This window comes from Aulostomus chinensis, chromosome 12, assembly GCF_037954235.1.
Source record: "Aulostomus chinensis isolate RoL2024-O1b breed Wild chromosome 12, RoL_Achi_v1.0, whole genome shotgun sequence".
NCBI lineage: Eukaryota > Metazoa > Chordata > Actinopteri > Syngnathiformes > Aulostomidae > Aulostomus > Aulostomus chinensis.
The window spans coordinates 6757644-6775754 of NC_141331.1; the positions used below are offsets into that span (position 1 = coordinate 6757644).

General features: G+C 41.5%; 1 long non-coding RNA gene across 1 annotated transcript in view; it reads left to right on the forward strand.

Moving 5' to 3' along the window:
- LOC147251851 (uncharacterized) overlaps positions 1–18111 on the forward strand; it is a 112012-nt gene that overhangs the window by 55781 nt on the left and 38120 nt on the right. Inside the window, exon 2 of the long non-coding RNA XR_015118700.1 lies at positions 10872–11022. This is a non-coding gene — a long non-coding RNA (uncharacterized LOC147251851). The remainder of the gene's footprint in view (positions 1–10871; positions 11023–18111) is intronic.

The window sequence follows — 18111 nt, forward strand, 5'->3', positions numbered from 1 at the left end:
CTGGATATAAGGATTGGTTAATGCCATGAACAGGAATATGCTGCCTTAGATTTTGAAGGCTATTTTGAGCTGGAGCTTAAGCTTGACACAATGGGTCCATACAATGGGTGGATCTGAGGTCTTGGGGATATGCAGAGGGAAGCACAGTCATAACAAAAATCCCCTCTACAAAGAGAAGAGGTGAAAAGGCCGTTATTTAACCAGATGCCCCACTCAGCAGAGAGAGGATTAAAATGCACTACTGCTTATCTGGCTTAAAGACTTTGACTTTAAAACGGCAGGTTCCCTCAAAAACATGATGTGAAGGTCAGCCTTTATTAGCTGCTGTTTGTGTGCTAATGAGAATGCAGATGGACTCTGGTGCTGATTCTCTATCCTCTTTGTTTGAAACATTTTGTGGGGTAAAGCGAACGTGTTGAAACCATTCAGCTTTTTGTGGCGGCAGAACTCGATCCTCGAAATAACGGCGGCATCTTTACGTTTATTTTACTTGGAGCAGTTTAAATCACAGATGACCTCTCCGATAACACAGCAGACAAAGGCGACGTCCAGGGAAAACAAAGATCAAGGAAAGAGAAACACACATAAGTGAGGCCTCTTGAAACGGGAGACAAACATAAACTAGCACAGAGACCGCAGAACCCACAGACTAAATACACTCGGGAGCGAAGGAAATGAGGAACAACTGAAACTAATCGTGGCAGGGCAGGTAATCACACAGGTAGGAAAAAACACAAGGACACGAAGGGCAGGATCTGAAATTAGATGTGAAATAAAAATACAAAAAAAAAAAAAAAATGGTGGAGGAAGCCAAAGACTGTTCCTAATGGCCATGAAACTCTCAGTCCACTGGACACTGGTGTCCATGGCTGTGGCAGCAGCTGCTAAGTGATGTTTAAGTGTACAGACGGGACCTCTATCCTTGATTCTGGGGGGTGGCGGGGGATTGGCAGGAGGAAACCCAATCTTCTCCTCAGTCGGACATGATGCTGGTCAACATGGGATGTTGGATTGATCCTCATTGAATTTAAGGTGTCTGGAGACACAAATCCAGTTCTTGAGAAGCTCGCTCTGTGTGACCAGAAGACCTTCCAAAGCTGCATTTTCAGTCAGGTGGATTCGGTCCGGGGTGGGCCCCTTTAACTGGAGAGAAAGGTGGGCCTCCGGGCAGTGCACCTACTGCACCCCCCCCCCCATATTAAAATTAAATATGTATCTGGACATGTTATCTAGATAATATATGATCCCATTTTACCTTTGCATCTCATTATCCTCATTTAGGTTGAGTCTCTGCCCTCCAGACCAAAACCTGTGTAGTTTAGCCCACTACAATCCCATCTGGACCGGAATCATGATCACTTTTGGATTATGGACTCTTTTTTTTTTTTATTTCTGTGGCAAGGAATATTCCCTTCTTCTGTCTTATTGGTCCAATTTTTTGTTGTTTTTGTTGTTATTTACTGTTTTATTTTGAAACCACCTTCCACTTGTGTCTTGGTTTGCTTTATTCCCTGATCACCAGTGTAGGTAATCAGTGCTCATCAGCCCCCCGCCTGCTGTCATGCTACATGGTCTGTTGTGTTACAGTCCATTTTGGACTTTTCATTGCATCTGGTTTAGTCAGTCTTGCTTTTAAGTTAAGTCTAGTTGGGGGGGGGGGGGGGCTCTGCTTTATTCGTCAGCCTATTTGATTGTAAATTGTTTTTTATTTTTTCATTTTGATTTGCTGCCTCCTGCTGTCTCTGCATGTAGATCCACCTGCTTCCACAACACAAATGTAACAACCCAGTAGGTATGACATGACAAAAGGCTCCTACTGCACTGCCTGTTTCTCCTTTTCTCTTTTCTGGAAGGAGTAATATATGATCCGTAGTAGTAAATGATGTTTACAGCAGCGGTTGAGGCGTCTATGAATGCAGCAGTAAAGCAGCCTTTTTTGGATTAAAGGAGAAAGTGATAATGAGTGGAGAGAGCATATTGTGCTTGCAAACTTCATAATGAGACAAAGTGTATTTGATTAAATCTGTGAGAAGTGGCAAGCTGTGCTGTCACGGTAACCGTGTCCCAGTGACGTCACCAGTGGAAGAATATGATGGTAACAGCTGAGCTTGATTAAACGTTCATTACCTCCGCCAAGCAGGTAATATGATGGGTGTGGTACGTGTGTGTTTGTTAGCAAGATATCTCATAAATGAAAGGAAAGACTTGGTGGAAATTTGGCTAATATTGCTAAGAACAAGTGATAAATCACTCAAAAAGAGTATTTTACCTTTCTAGTACTGATATTTTCACCGCTACATTTGCTATTTCTGACTCCAGAAAAACATTAAAAAAAAGAGTATTTTACCTTTAGTTTAGTTGTTTTTGACTCCAGAAAGTAAAAAAAAAAAAAAAAGGAAGGAAAGAAAGGAAAACAGGCCCAGACACATATAGTGTCCAGGAAAACTGTCCAAAACATCTGCTTACAAAATGTCAGGAGCCTACTCTGGTATAATCCTTATCCACATGTGGCTGAATAGAGATCACTATGGTGCTCTGGTACACAGAGGTCAAAGGGCAGATGCAATCTCCAGCACAGACACAATGACGACATTCTATGTTAAAAAAAAACAACAACAAAAAAAACCAAAACGGTTTCATACAAGCCGTTAACACAATGCCTTGAAAAGGGTGACGCAAAAGTGTGAGCCCTTGAACAAAATGAGAGTGCAGTTGAATATTTCTTGCAGAAGGCCATGTCGAGTCCACCGGCGTGTTCTTGTGTGCTCCTAAATAGCAGATTAACCTCAGAGGCAAGACAGCAGCTGGCATGGAGTAGTGAAATACAGTGTCTACTGGGAGCCATCAATATTTTGTTCTCTTTGGCCCAAACTGAAAGTTGCAGAAGGAAAAAAAAAGAGAGATTTTACACGGAAGGTCAGAAATTCTTAGCTTATTTAAAGAAAAAGCTGGATACGCCAAATAGCACACACAGTTTTACGCTAGGAAAGGTAAGTGGAGCAGTTTTATATTTTCAAGCAATGCTCTTGGATTGAACTCCACATTACTCTTTATAAAATATTTGTTCGGATGCATGCATAAACCAGAGGATAAGATGAAAACAAGGTTCAGGTTATGTGTTGGAATATACACATACTCTGTACTGTGTTTTTGCCATTTCCAGTCCTCTGTGTTATCAAGCTAACCATACAGCAAATACCCTGCAAGAACGTGTATTTTGTCAAATATTTGACCATAAACCACAACTGGAACTCGACCCAGTCATCAGTAACTGTAACAGTATTGCTTCCACTGAAACCTAAAAGTACTTCAGTTGTCCTACTTTGTTGTACGTTGCACCTGCTTGTTGTGTACCTGTCACCTCAACCACCAGCATTTTGTCAGGTGATCCTCAAGTCCAAGCGGATGTTGGTACTCAATTTGAAGAACTTTCCTCAAGGCCTTCCTGAAATATCATATTCATTTGTGGCGACAGTGACTTTTGACTGTCACAATCATCGTATTTCATCATTGAGTCCAAGCGTTTCTTTGAGCAAAAAAATAAATAAATAAAAAATCTTAGACTTCATCCTAAATGAAAAAAAAAAATCTTGGCATTCATCCTTGAATGTTCTCGTGGATTGTTGAACCAGATTTGAAGGTTTCTTGGTTTTGGACGGACAATCCCAGAGTCAAAATTATTAAAAAGGCATTTCAAATGGAAGTACTAAAACTACTCCAGTGTTGAGTATGTATTAATCGTGACAAGATAATATGGCTATTTTCAATTCATTGGTCTTTTTGTTTGCACAGTATTAGGTTTGAAAGGCTACAAATCCATATGTGGCCCCAAAAACCAAATCTAGAGCTGTTTGGCTTGGCAGATCAATTGTTGCCAGTGCCAACATCACACCTGAAACATGTATACATTATGTTTAATTTAATGCAATAGGCTGTAAACATTGCAGGGGTAGTGGTGTGAAAATGACAGATCTCACTATTACATCTCAAACATATATATATGTATATATATATTTTTTTTTGCAAAACTGCATCCTTTGTCACAGAGCCACCTTTTACAAAAATAATTTTTACTGTTCCATTTTCTCAGATTTTCTTTTAACAAGAAGTGTGCTGTCTAAAATGAGACTTCCTAAGTCCTGAAATGAGTCTTATGAGAGCACAAAGCACATGGGGGAGTGTTACTGCTTACTTTAATAACACCATAAGATCTGTGACGGGGTTGGTGGCGACCAGTAGGACATGTCAGCCCTCTGTACAGTATTTATTCATAGTGTATATATTCCTTCCGTGGTTTTTGGAACATTGTTATTCTTAAGAGAGCAGTTAGTTTCTTGCTTGATCCCCAATTGACTTGAATTCATAGTTCTTGTGTTTTTAACTGGCCGTGCCCCCCCCCCCCCGAGATTATACTGCCTATGACTTATTCAAAACCCCCAAATTCCAACCAGTTCCCCTGCCAAGTCCTTGCCACATAAGGAGAGCTCAAGCAGAAAGGATTTGCCCCATCCAAGTATTGTACCTGCTGTAAATGATAGATTTTCCAGAGAGGCAAGAAAACAGAATAATAATCTCTTTGACAAAAGACATGGCAAGTGAATAGACATAAAAAAGAAACCAAGCACACAGAAAATTGGATTTTCAAGAGCGCCTTGTCACAAAAAAAAATGACCAGTCAAAAGGTGTTAGTGAGGCAGACTGGCTTTCATTAACCTAGTCATTTAGCATCACTGAACCATGAAGATGGCTAAGTGATATTATGTTAACCTCCTGTTTTACATCTAGAGTTTAGATTAAATGTAATTAGGTAGCCATTGTACTTCCTGCACAGTTTTCTGGGTAATTGATGATGGACTGAAGTCATTTACGGACCGTCTACGCCATTGTTCAGATTTCAGCCCTGCTGTCTGCACTTTTTTTCCCCCAATCACTGACAAAGACCACAGACATCAGCTAGTTCGCTAAAGCTTTGACTTTCATAAAGGAAATAGTGTGTCTCTGCCCTATTTTTATCCTGGCTGAAATGGTGTGATGAATGCTGAATTTCTCGAAGCTCAAAATCATTAGATGTAAAATATGGAGCCAAACATTGAAGCTCTGCACCATACTGTATGTAAGGGTATGCTTGACCTTTAAATAATATTGATGGGCCCGATTCTGATCCCGGTGGCCTTTTTACCAGAAACATTTACAGTAGCGGTGGGATATTTTCACAAGAAGTGATCACGGTAGGTCTGCAAATCACAAAAGAAGCTTCGATTGTAACCTTTTCTGCTTTTTAAAAACCTGAAATGTACATTGGATATTCAATTACATTACTTCCAGTGACAAATTATAGGAAAACCGAACACAAAAGTTCTTAGTAAAGTGTTGGGCCTGCATGCATCACAGGACATCGACTCTGCAGACTCTAGAACATCAAAAATATATTACATCACTTCCCCCAGCGAGGAGGTGATGTTTCAGTGCGTTGTCTGTCAGCAGGATTATGCATCTGATGATTGTCAGAGCAGTTTTTGAGGGATCGTTAGGTAATTGCAGCTGGGTAAAGTTTTTGATCTGTTCTCTTTTTGTCTGACTTGTCCTCACACTGTTTTGTTTTGTTTTTTCCCAACAGAACCCCAGCAAATGTTTCTTCTTTCACACAGCATGACTTTGTAGGACACATATTTTGCTCTAAGTGACAGACGTAACCTCCAACTATCTTTAAGACTTCAACGAGACAAGGATGTTCATGAAGGAACTTATCAAATTCACTGCATTCCCAAATGTCTGACACTACAAATGAGTAATTTGGCCTCAATGTCCAACAAAGTTTTCAGGCTCTTACAGTGTTTTACAGTACTAGTAGTACTGTACTGCAGTTGAAACCTCCGATTTGATAGATCAGCTGATTGGACTTCATCTCTTCTTAGATGGAAGTGCAATGTCGTGATGTCCCCGTGTTGAAGCCGATTTGGCCACATGGACTCCACCAGTTCATATATCGTTTCAAAACTTGACAGCCCCGACCTGAAAACATCAACAAGCTGAGTTTAAGTCAAAGTGTCCCCTTGCAGTCACAGGAATCCTGCATGTGGTGGACAGAAACAGATGTGTTCTCTAGCGCTACCTAGTGGACGCAGGACGTGATATTGGCACCACAGTGCCGCATTAGTCTGCTCCTTCCTGCAAAATACATACACACACTCGGAATGTGTGTGGGGGTGCCAGGAGCCTGTTGGCAGACGTAGGCGCTCTGGAGTACTTTCTGGTTTCTCGTGTATTCTTACCTTCTCTCTCTGAGATCACTCCTTTTTTGGTGTTTTGTTGATGATGAAGGCTGTTTAAGCATCGGCCCACAATCCTTCAGAGGTGTTCCACCACAGCATCCAGTGACCCCTCTGATCTATGGATGGGGGTTTGCTGTTATTCCACTCATTTAAGTTTTTTTTTTCTTCTTGTATATAATTTGGAACTCCTCTCTCATCCAACGTAATAATCATATAAACATAATTATATGGATACTGAAATATGCCACATGCCAGAGGCTGGGGTCACTGCTGAGGATGCTGGGATGCTGAGAAGAGTGATGGTGTCTCTGCTGCACACCTGCATGAATATGATTGGACATTAGTTATCACACAGCAGCTTCGACACTGATGCCAATTAGCCAATACAAGCACGACTTCAGTGCTCTGCCTGAATTAATGCCATGCTTCATGTGCTGCATTAAATTAATCTGTCAGGCCAATATTCTCAGCTTTTTGTAAGAGTGGCTTATTTAGCAGGATGTTGCGGGGCTGATTTGAGTTCCTGGGACATTTGTTTTCAAATCGTGTGAGATTTCTTTTGAAATATTGAACCCATGTAAATATTAGGACAGTGTTCTGTGTCAACATGTATAATGGTGACTGAGCTGTGCTTCTCTGTAGCACAGCTACAGTTTTAACTCATCTTCCTCTGGGTCGGGTTCTTGATTGTGACCTCATAGTTTGCAGTAAGGGTGACAATGCGGCATTTCAGGGGCTCCTGGCAAATCTGTCCACCAGCACTTCTGTCCTGCTGGACGATGATGATGATGAGAGTAGCTTTGGGGCTGGGGAGGCAGATGGACACTCATCCATCCTCCTGCTCTGACCTCCACGTCCCTTGAAAGCGTGATACCTGTGAATACCCTGATTATGGCCAGGCCAGACAGCACAGGCCCACAACCCCTCACTGTGCAGGTGAGTATTGAGGCGGTAGAGTGGACATGATTGACTCTCACTGCAAACCCTGTTGGAGAGCAGAGTTCCAACTGGCAAAGACAGAGATACAGCGGGAATGGAGGATGAAGGGACAGAAAAGAGCCACCCTCCATTCCCTGGCTAATTAAGTGTCATTATCCAGCACAACAGGAGGTACCTGAGAAATAATTGGCCACAGTGACAGCTAAATGTTCCGCTATGGGGGTGAAGCTAAAGGAAGAGTAAAAGGTTGCATGCTATTATGCAGTGTGCTAATTTTATTGGTGCTGCAGTCTGTCAATAGTCCCATTGAAAAAGTCCATGTCATTGTAGAAATGTTCCAAGGGGGCAGCTAATCTTATCTACTCAGCTGAATTTTATCCAGCCTGCTCGTTTTGTAGTATTGCTCTATTTACAGAAACCCTGTTCTGTATTTGGCAAAGAGTAGCAGTGTGTAAAATAGTCAGCTCATTTGGCCTGTCACGTTTGTTAAGGGCAAGAACTAAAAGCTGCTGTAGTCAAGTTTATGCTTTTCATCGGGTCAGTTTAGTATGAGAGGAGTACCCACTGCAGAAAAGCTGCTTTTATCCGCGTCAGGCCTCATATACTCCTGGTAACTTTCATATTCAGATCAATATGTGTGAGCACCTTCAGTATTTGCATGAAGTAGCTGGTGCTCCTGCTATGTAAATGTATGGACCGGATCCAACGGCATAATATTAATTAACAGTGTCCAATTAAATGGAGTGTTTGGTGTGGTTATTGTCCTCCCTCTAACACCTCTATCTACATCTGACCTCAGCAGAGACAGTTAACTGTGTAATGCTTTGCCAAGAAATTATTTTCCATTTGAAAAATATTACTGGATGATTTCATTGATCAACCAGACAGGAGGAACTAATCAGAGGAATCAGACGCTTCAATATTCACTGGCACTATACATATTGGACTTCTGTGCTCCTTTTTCAATCACCCATAATCAAGAAATTGCTCATTTCTGTAGAATTTTTGTTAGCTTTCAACTGCTTGATTTTGATAGCGTCATTTTGGGGGCGTGGGATTTGGAAACACAGAGGATCAGAATTCAGAGACACGAACGGATCAGACCAGGCAGCTGTTATTTCATGTAGCTCGCGTGCTTGAATAAGTGCTCCGAGTGGCAAAACTGGGTTTGGTAAAGGTCAGCAGTGTTAGAGATCACAAATGTTCCATGAGTCAAGCACCTGGATGAAGCAGTGAACTCTCAGTGTTCCTCTTTTTTATGATTTTATGTGAAGTATACAGGATTTTAATGAAACAAATAGTGTTACATTTTCCAGAAAGAGTTTAAAGCAAACTGTTTATTCTTAACTGACAAAGCCAATATGGTGTTCAGGCATGTTCAGAGTGTGTTTTTGACAGCTCAGCCTCTGACTGTTTTCAAAACCTATCAGGACCTGCAGCTTGCTTTAAGTCAAGTCAAGTCAAGTCAGTTTTATTTATATTGCGTCAAATCACAACAAAAGTTATCTCATGACACTTTACAGGTAGAGCAGGTCTAGTACCTCACTCCTTCAATGAATTTACACCTAACAATTCTCCATCAGCAAGCACATCCTGCAACAGCAGCGACGAAAACCTTCCTTTTAACAGGCAGGAACGTCGAGCAGATCCAGGCTCAATGGGGACGGCCTTCTGCTTTGACCGGTTTGGGGGGAAGAGAGCAGGAGAGCTGGGCAGAGATAAAGACAGATAATGGAGAAAGACAGATATACAGAAGGAAAGAGAGGGACAGAGAGAAAGGGAAGAGACTGATGGACAATCGGGGACGTGAACAGGTGGGGCTACGGGTGGCAGCTTGAGCCTCTTCAGGTCTGCAGCCTCCTCCAGCAGCACCCGGGATCTGGGATGAGGGAGCCTGAAGGCTCTGGAGAAGAAGACGAGTTAGTAACACATATGGGTATGATTTATATATAACACATATAGGAGGACAGAGAGGGAAGAGAGGAGGAGAGAGAAGCCCAGTGCACCATGGGAGATCCCCCAGCAGTCTGAGCCTATAGCAGCATATCTAAGGGCCAGCCTAAGCAGTCCTGACTATAAGCCTGATCAAAAAGGAAGGTCTTAAGTCTGCTCTTAAAGGTAGAGAGGTTGTCTCCATCCCGGACCGAAACTGGGAGACGGTTCCACAGGAGGGGAGCCTGATAGCTGAAGGCTCTGGCTCCCATTCTACTTTTAGAAACTCTAGGAACCACAAGTAACCCTGCATCCTGGGAGTGAAGGGTTCTAGCTGGATAATAGGGGACTAGGAGCTTTATTGCCTGTTTATTTTGTGCTAGACTACTCTTGTTTTGTTCCATACATTTATGAATTTTATCTGTAAGACCAGAGGTTAGGGGTCAACTTTTTCTGCATACCACTCTAATGTGCTTTAAACATATCCTCATGACACCCATGTATGTACAGTTGCTGTCTTCAGCCACGTAGCAGCAGGTCTAGAAGATATGGCATGTGATTGAGTACTTTTTCAGTCGCGCATTTTCAATTCAAATTAAGTTCAAGTGCATTCAATCTCATAAAAATCAAACATCTCGCCTTGGCAACTATCCCATCCATGCAATTAGTGCAGTGCTCCTTCACTTCTTTACTGAGCTACACAGATACATTTTCACATCAAAAACAAGAATCTAAACTGGATATTTCAAAGAAATAACCCAAGTGTGAGGCGAACGCTTTGATGTTGGAGCTCAGTAAAGTTAATGCTGGTCAATGGTCTGCCACGCTTGTTTTAGCATTAGTGTCACCAGGGAGCTTTAAGCAATACTGCAGCAATATTTCTAATCTTTTAACCATGCCCTAATCACAACACTGCAAATTGGGACTCTCTAATGACAGTAAAGACCGACTCGTTTACGGCATAGATTTTAAAAGTTATACAAGCTTTTTACTAATCATTGCTTTATTTAAGACCTGTTTGTGGTGTATGAGTGATTTTTCCATTTACGGTTTCTTTGTGGCAGGTCTAAATTGAAGTTGTGTCTTGCTGGTGTCAAGCAGTGGCCTTCATGTGGTGTATTTATGTTGTCAGGCGAGTTAATCAATATGTTTTGGATTATAAAGGCACTTACAGCAGAGTTACAGCTGAAATACACAAGACCTCCATTATCAGCTGAAGCTGCTACACTGACCGCACCAACGCACACACACACACACGTGCTGTCTTAAAGATGATTAAAATTAATATCTCACAGTAGCAGCAGTGCAACATTGTGGATTTACTCATTGAAACATATCAATTCGCTGTGTATCACTGGTCCTGGAGTTATAATGGTCAGGAAGTGAATAACGTCAGTTTAAAAATCTAAATATTGTAGATTTAAACAGCCGGAACACTAAAATATGGTACATCTTCTCAGAAATCACAGCTGGTGTGGATGATTAATTCCATCTAAAACTTTTTAAATTCGTTTATCCTTGATATTTCAATAAATCAGCTGATACCAAACATGTATAACTTAAATATTGCCAAAAAGCCTGTAGACTTCCTCTATTGCGATAATTTCTAATATTTAGATGGTACACATTTTTGTACAGTTCCTTACCTTTATATTGTTAGTTACACATATTTATGTGTTTCCTTGTCTGTAGCACTAATACTGGCTTTATCTGATCTAATCCCAACAGGGTGGCAAGGCTTCGAGGTAGAGTGGCTGTCTTGTTGTTATAGAGGGGTGCCGGCTGGATCCCTGCACAAAAAATCCCTCGTTGCTCCTCCTGCAAACTGCAGAAACCACAACCGTTAAATACACAACCCGGAGTTCGAAATGCATGGGCTGTAAGTCACCTTTTTTTTTTTTTTTCTTCATTCCAAAGTCACTTTAAATGTTGGGTATCCACTGAGTTTGCGGCACACACACACACACGCACACACACACACATGCATGCTGAGAAATTACGGAGCAGAGCGCAGGCTGATGACCACAAATGACAACAAAATGCAGCGGCGCCTGTGCTTATTATTTATTAATTTCAGCTCTGTGAGAGTGTTGCTGTTTTTTGATGTCATTTTCTGGGGATGTTTTTATTCTCTGTAATGTGAAAATCAAAATGAACCGAATCAAAACTGTGACCCAAAAACTGCTACCCAAATCAGACCTTGGACTTGCTGAACCGTCCACCCATAGATGGCACCTGTCAGCGTTTGAGTGTGTCTGTGTGAGACAGCCCAGCGCTGCAGACAAGAGCGCTATGTCATCCATTGACTGTTTATCTCTACTGTAGGGTGTGAAACCTAGTAGGACCTCCAGACCTGCAGAGGGCAATAATGAAGGATGCTAGTGTGAAAATACTTGAATTTGCTTAACAATTTAATGAAGGATTGAAAAGAGTAATAATCAAATCACAAGGAGAAAGTTGGAGGCCCGTACAAACCCAAATTAGGATGAGGAAGAGCACTGGCCAGCCAGAAGGATCAACACTACACTACTCTACCAAAGCAGAGTAGAATTAAAGTTCGAAAAAACAAAAACAAAAAACAAATTACAACTGTTAACCTCCATCTCAATCAATAGAACATAACTATAGTGTAACATTCAGAGAGGCTCCATCTCCTTCACAGGCACCACATCTTTTCTATCTGCTTCTCAGGTTCTGGGAAGGAAAGACCAAGAAATATGTAGAGGAGAAGGAAACAGAAAACGGCACATTAGACTTAATGCAACATGTCAAAATGTCCTCCGCTAATGAGGCTGATTAGCGAAAACACGGATCTCCTTTGAAAGAGACATTCATTTTGCAAACATCTATTACAAGACTGGTGTGCCGACATGGCAATATATGGACAATTACTGGGTAATTAGGTTTGAATCAACACATCATCTGCAACAAATTTGCAAAGAAAATTTAGAGAAAAATGAACTTCCAGTACATTCTGTTCTCTCTAAAGTGATTAAGATTTTACAGTATGTATAAACATCAAATGACACACAATATCTATTGGCTATTGAAGCTCCCTAATGAAGAAAATGAGGAAATAAGTCCCTGTGTGAATGTGGAGACTCATTTTTCGTGCTGCGAGCAAGTGTAACATGAATTAATCAGTGAACTAGTAGAGGAGTGCGTTGTTGTTTTTTTTTTCACAGGGTGCTTTGATGAACCAAAGGAATCATAGCGCTACTTTTAATACAAAGGATTATTGCCTTCTTCATCTTTGCTGCACAGAACAAAATAAGGATCGACTCGGATTCATGAAGCGACTGAGAACAGCGTCTGATAACTGAACAGCACGCTCTGGATAGTTACATGTTATGAGCAACTGACCTAGAAGAGTTCATGCTAAGAAACAATACATGGTACTCCTCTCTTGAGCAGACAGCTGATGCATAAGAGAGCCAAACAGTGTACCAGTGATTCATTTCTCTTTGGGTTTCAACTATTCCATTATCAGGTTATCATAGTGAAATATTTATAGGTTTCACCCCTCGTTTCCCCCCTGGTGTAATTTGCCCCCCACTCCCCCCACCAAGACTCTTTGTCAGATAATTCTTCAGCTAATGCTAATGACCAGGTGCCAGCTCTGCTGTCCCTCAGATATCATGCCTGAAGACTGATGTATTGATTGGTTTAGATTGATTGAAGCAGGGATGGTCCAACAACATTGCATGATTTATTCAGCATCTAATATCTGGAGTCAGGGCTGCCCACTGGGACCTGGCTCTCCTTGCATCATCCATCCAAGACCCCTTAAAAGCCTGTATTGTAGCTGCAGACCCCCTGGAAGAACAAGATAATGACAGTCTCCACTTATCGTAGTGACCGAGTATTTAAATAAATCCCAAAACTGATAGAAAATAAATGGCTGCGTAGGTTGTAAATGTGAACACCGCAGAAATGATCTATATTTGAGTAGACGTCTCTCGCGGCTGTAGGAATTACAGTAAGAGCTTAGAAGGAAACCAGATGATGATGGTGATGCATGTAACCTGAATGTTCTTCAGTCAACAGAACGCAAACTGCAGCGTGGGAGATTGTTGTTCTGTTGCATTCAAGAGTCAAGACTGTTTTTCATTTGCATGTGTTTGACAAAATCTGCAACAGGTGACAGCTATTTGTTTCCTGTTCCCAAGCTCCAATTAAATTCAGTGACTGGACTCAACAACTGGCGAGTAGTTGACGGTTCCCAGACCAATCAGACAGACCACAGTGTTGACACATCATAAAACATCTATTTTTCAACTGTGATTTATAACTGGAACTGTCTTTTCTCGTTCACTCTTCATAATTATTGCTTTGACAAATAATTTGCATATAACCATGTAATCACGAGAGAGGAGGAGCCAAGAGTCTTGTTTTTTGCAGCCGCCTCCCTGGCAACAAAACTGTGTCTTCAGTGAGACGGACCATTTGGAGCCGTTTCTATGGGGACAAAATTGGGTGTTTTTAAGGAGATGTCGTGACATCTACAGCCATCTCAGTTTACTGTTTGTGTCTGGATTTTATTATGTAATCTAAGACCTTATACACATCATCTCAACTATCTACAAATGCTGCATTTTACTTTGAGAGGCAGTGCAGCGCACAGCATTTTGCTGGAGGTTCTCATTGGGGGGGGTTTCCTAAAATGCATTGTTTCCTAGTGTTGCGGCACATTTGTGGGATTGTGCATGAAAATTGTGCATAACCCTTCATGAGAGATAAATGCCATGAGAATATGATGACTGGAAACACGCTTATGTGCTGTGTCTTTAGGGTTGAATATAATGATGCTTTTGAAAAGTGTTATTTTCTTGATAAAACACATTTTTTTCCCCGTCTCTCTCTCTCTCAATTGATAGACATCATTAATTATTTTCATTTTTTTGGATAGGAGAATGTCAAATCCAATAAAGAGTATTCCATTTCTCAGAAACAAGACTTAACCAACAAACAGACAATTTGATCTAAAACGAATTTACAATGCACTTCACATTCTCACTACATGCCGTACTGAACTATTCACGCTATTTGTTTACAGAATTTCACAAACCTAATGAACACTAAATTAAAATGAAACCGTGTCCCAGAGGCAAGCAGAGGATTTGTTCAGGCGTTGGATGAGCAGTGAAGCAGGCTGATCTGCACATCCGACAGTGAAGAGTTTCAGGTTCGCACTAAAAAAAGACAACAGCATGATGCCAAAGGCTCGTTAGTCAATTGAATGAGGAGCTGCCACACGTGTAAATTGTCAGTCTGTGACCTTCATCGGGGTTTCAGTTCTTTATCCTGCGTCTAAATGAGACCCCAGGAACCCTGCGAACGTAATCCTGCATACTTTACACACGCACATTGGATTTGCATTGACATTAATCTCATATCAAAAGCTGAACTCAACCAACTAAAAAAGGAAGAATATGAAGTTATGCACCTTCTGAGAATGCCTTGAAGGAATATTACTGTCATGCTTCAGCTAGAACTGGGTTATCTGTCTAGCTGGCTGTAGCATCATACTTGCAAATCATACATCTGCATAGGTGAGTATACATAGATGTATACGTCACATACATCATTGGCATCCGGGTTTACGGCTCTGTTAAAAGCATTAGACATGTATCAATTAAAAGTACATGTCAAAATGCTGTGACATTATTATTTAATCAGATACCCGAATTACAGCATAAGACCACAACTATGGTTAGGTTACAAACATGTATTTATTATAAAAAAGAACAGCCTTCTATTTGTAGTCATACCTCTTGAGATTCACGATTTAAATCTCATTTTTGTCCCATGTTCATGCAGGAGTTTGTCAGTTCTACTTTAAATCAGAACAACACTTAGTCATCGACGGTGGGATAAACATGTTTCTGTTGCTAGGTGATAAAATACAATGAACCACCAGTGTAAGATCTAGTGACACCTAGTGATAAAATTACAGGTTGCGTCCTATGAATTGATGCTACATTTGTATCAAAATTTAACTCTCAAACTTCTCACCAGCAGACAACTGTTGTCAGTCATAGTAAAACACAATTGACATCTGTGGGGAAACTTTGTTAATTTACTATACACCCAAAAAAAAAAACCCCAAAAAAGGACAAGAAAAACAGAGTATACAATCATCCAGTCTCATGTGATTGAAGAGGCTGGAGACCAGGAGTAACCGGTGGATCGGGTCACATGTGGTTGTGGGTTTACTGGAGGGGAGAAGTTTCAAACACAGACTTTATCTTCAACTCTAAAACGATGTACCAGGGCTGTAATGTAACCGAAGTAGCACCATCTGCATCAGTATTGTCTTTTCTGTACACGATGTGTTACCGTCGGCCTGAACCCTCTGAAAGCCACCAGTGGTAGTGTTTGGGTCCGGGGTAACTTACTGGCATTTTGAGGACAAGCTGGAGCAGCTGTCGTAGCACCAAGAAACATCTTTATAGTTCTGTATGGCTAACTATGCATGTCTAAGGGGCTTAATCTAAGCTAGTGAAAACACAGTCCACTGCTTTTACAATATTTAATCATGAATTCTACACACTGCACCTTTAAATATATCTTATGGGTATGATATCGATGTTTGGGGGTCAAACGCCTGACGACAATCGAAACACTCAGACCCAAGTGTCTGGCTCCTGCATTACCAATGATAAGCACATACGTCCATGATTGCTCCCTCAAAGTCAGCATGTTTCCCCTGAACATTTTCCAACAACATTTATTTATGTCGTAATTTATAAAATGTCACAGCCCTAATGAAGGAAAAGTCCCATGGTGGCGAGTGGAAAATTTGTTCAGGCTGCAGCGGGCCAGCTGGGCGCAGGCTGTTCGACAGCTGGCAGGGGAGCGCGCCCTGTTGTTCTGGGCGGCTGGAGGGCAGGTGAGCTTCTGTCAGAGTGGAGGATGGGTCGGCCCTATGATGTGTGTGTGTGTGTGTGTTTGTGTGTGTGTGTGTGTGTGTGTGTGTGTGTGTGTGTGTGTGTGTGTGGCATGTTGGTACAGCTGATGGGGAGGGGAAGAGGGTCAGGGGTACCTCGCAGGCTTCCAATCCCCATCCACCCTGCACTGCCACGCTGTGAGCAGAATAACAAGTCATGTGTCCAGTAACAAGATTCCCTTCATTCAGATCAAGATATGAAATGATGATGATGGTTCTCCATCAGAACCGTCGGTGTAATTATCACTACAAAGGTCTCTAACTGGTCACGTCCTCTGTTACATTTCATGACTAAACGTGTGCTCCTTGCTATATTTCTGCATATTACTTCCAATGTGTGCTCAGGGAGGATAATTATGGGCAAAAACTTCGTACCAGACAAATCCGCCAAGCACAGCCGACATTTGCTCTGCTTCTGCAAAGTTTAATTAAAGGATTTGTTCGACATTTTAGGCAATTCATTTAGTTAGCCTAATTGCAACAAGCAAGGGGGAAGCGCTTGTGTAGCTAATGCAAAGTTCAACAACAAGTCTACCAACACTTTCAAACTAATTTAAGTCTTTTATTTAATCAGTACACAAACAGAAATGCCAAAACTGAAATTGTGTTTTTAGGGGCATGAACGTGAACAGTTCTCTATTGTCACTTTCAATAAAAAGGGGGAATATTGTTTCTCCACGGCAACACTCAGAGGATGAGACGCCATTAACGTAAAGTCACTAACAATTGCACTAAAAGTAATCTAATAGCTTCAAGTTCAATTCAATATTATGAGTCCCTGAGTAAGAAAGTCGCAGGTGCAGTGTGAAGCAGATCAGTGGTGTTGGGGTTCTGCGTGGCTGTTCAGAGTCCTGATGGCTCGGGGGAAGAAGCGGTTGCCTAGTCTGGCTGACCTGCCCCCGGATGCTCCTTCCAGACTGGCTCGGAATGGCCATCTGGCAGTTCTGGCGAATGCCAGAGGGGCCAGTACAGTTAGTGGGCAGCGAGGCCGTCATCATCAGCAATGAGTGAAACAAATTAAGGGAAAAAAAAGTCCTGCCAGACGCAGTCTATGAGATGATGAAACAGCTCACACATTTTTAAATGTATACTGTATGTTTAGCTGACAAAACACAGTTCATTATGGTGGACTGCATTTGTGCAGTACTTTTCTAGTACACACACACACACATTCAGACATTTCCATGTCACCCCTTCCTTCCCCTTCAAGTAGGTGCAGTCATGTTGGAGTTCAAGTGGAGAATGAAGAGAGGTCAGTCAAGAGCTGTTGGTGGTTTTGTTTTTTTCAAGAACAGGAACCGACAGGAAATAGAAAGGAAAATAAAAGATGAGTTGGATGCCACAAAGATTTTTAAAAAATGATGGCGCAAAAAGCTTCAATGTACTGTCTCTTTGGACGATTGAGTTGATTGATGGTAACATGGTTCATGAGCGGTTTAGACGTAGTAAAGTTCCCTTTTTGCAATGTGTGACATTGTAGTTTGACCGTCGACTGTTGTATCGGTTTTGTTGTTCTCGGGGAACAGAAATTATGGAACTAACCCTGTGTTGCTCATTTTATTGGGTATTACATGTCAATTTTTCTTTTGATTCGAACTCTAGGTTGAGCCTAGATAATTGGCACTTAACTGTGCAACAGGGTTTTCACTTGTCAGCCCCTTTTTTACTTGCAGAATTTTTAACACATTAAATTGTGAGCTCAGATAAGATGATTACCAAATCAAAAGTGTGTCAGTGTTCAGAATTTCTGCTGCATGAATCATTATAAAAGAAGATGCGGAAGGTGTGTGTGTGTGTGTGTGTGTGTGTGTGTGTGTGTGTGTGTACTTCTCACAACGTGGGTGCACTGCAGACTCAAGGAAATCATTTCTAAAAGTAGTTCTTATCTGTGATGTTTTCATAATGTGATGTCTCTGGTGACGTGTTGGGGGGGCGGGGGTTCATCATCAGGGGGAGTGACAACACGTTCACAACAGTTATCAATTACATCGTCAGTGGGCCTTTCAAGCTCGCAGCTCA